Source organism: Sinocyclocheilus anshuiensis, unplaced genomic scaffold (genome assembly GCF_001515605.1).
Source record: "Sinocyclocheilus anshuiensis isolate Anshui unplaced genomic scaffold, SAMN03320099.WGS_v1.1 scaffold2182, whole genome shotgun sequence".
NCBI lineage: Eukaryota > Metazoa > Chordata > Actinopteri > Cypriniformes > Cyprinidae > Sinocyclocheilus > Sinocyclocheilus anshuiensis.
In genome coordinates, this window is record NW_015557240.1 from 132,759 (window position 1) to 134,541 (window position 1,783).

Consider the following 1,783-nt stretch of genomic DNA (forward strand, 5'->3'; position numbering starts at 1 on the left):
CTGAAATGTGTAAAACACCTCCAAATAAATAAATAACACAATACGTAAGACTTCCCTGTGAATTTAACTTATACTAAAAACATGAGAAAAGAACAAGATGCTGGGTCATGGCATGTGTGAAAGATGCTGGTGTCTGAAGCATGTGTGAAAACATGTAAAGTCTATTGGCCAATGGCAAGACCATAAATTGGCACCTAAAGTCTCAGTAGGAGGAGACTATTGACTGGGCCTGCAGATCTTCTACTCTTTTTAGCGACATCATTAGTAGAGTGAATTTAGATTATTATGCGTTACAGTAATAATATTACTTTTTCCAGTAACGAGTAGTGTAATCAATTAATAATTATATTTCATACATCATAATATTGTAACCATTCAAGCATATAGCTTGTTACAATGTTTTTGTTGTTTCAATTACAACTTACAATTTACAAACAATAATTATAACTTTGTAATTTATTTAGCTCCCTCTGTTGACAGTCTTTTTAGGCCCGTTGCTTCTTCCTGGAGCATAGGCCATCGACGACCGCTCTCCAACATTTTTTATTCTGTGCTACCCATTACCAGCTGGCCCCATCCCATTCCTGTCAGCTTGACTTCTGCATCCAGGTCTCGGCACCAGGTGTTCCGTGGCCATCCCCTTTTTCTTTTTTCCTTGCGGGTTCCATGTCAGAGACTGTCTAATGATATTGGATACTGATTTTCTTAAGTCAAGTCATCCCCACTTTCTTCTCAGGATCTGTCCTCTGCCACAAATCGGTTACTGATGGCCAGTGAATTGAAAGAATCCAGCAGAGACATTGGTTGCACAGGCCTGGATCTTTTTCATGGTGGCTTTTGTAGTCCTCCATGTTTCTGCTCCATACAGCAGCACTGACTTGACGTTCAAGTTAAACAAACGTATCTTGGTGTGACGGCTGTTCTCCTTGTAGCTCCAGACATTTTTCAGCTGGATGAATGCAGCACAGGCCCTGCTGAGTATGGTCTTCACATCCACATCTGTCCCCCCTGTTTATCCACCACACTGCCGAGGTATGTGAAGGACTCCACCTCCTCTAGGGCTTCGCCATCCAGCCTCACTGGTACTTCGCAGATGGTATTGACCTTCAAGATCTTTGTCTTGCCTCTGTGGATGTAGAGCCCCACCTGACATGAAATTTTGAGGAGGTGGGAAAACTTGTCCTGCATCTGTTCGTGGCTGTGGGACAGGAGCGCAATGTCATCTGCAAAATCGAGGTCATCCAGCTGACTCCACAGTGTCCATTGTATCCCATTTTTCTTCCCACTGGTTATAATCTTCATGATCCAGTCAATAACCAGGAGGAACAAAAACAGAGAGCGCAAACAGCCTTGCCTCACTCCTGTCTTGACCTGGAAACTTTCTTTCAGCTGCCCATCAGCTGCCCATCATGCACCACTCTGCACGACATCCCTTCATAGGAGTTCCTGATCAAGTTTAAAATGTTCTGTGGGACTCCATAATGTCATAATAACTTCCACAGTGCCTCTCTGTCCATGCTGTCAAACGCCTTTTCATAATCTACAAAACTGACATACAGCGATGAGTTCCACTCAATGGACTGTTCCACAACAATGTGCAATGTTGCTATATGGACCGTGACCGGTCTTGTTTCAACTTTGTTTCAACTGGCCCTTTCAACTTTATCCTTAACTGGATGTTATGCTAGCTGGAACTTCCCTGCAAGCTTCTTCATGGTGTCTTAGAGCTGCACTGTAAAATCCAATAGTTTACCTTACTTAGATTTAATTAGTAATCTTTACT

The 1,783-nt window shown here is 42.7% G+C and overlaps 1 pseudogene; it reads right to left on the reverse strand.

Moving 5' to 3' along the window:
• Positions 1–760: 760 nt before the first annotated feature.
• The window catches only part of LOC107679027 (uncharacterized), a 3,243-nt pseudogene continuing 2,220 nt past the window's right edge, over positions 761–1,783 (reverse strand).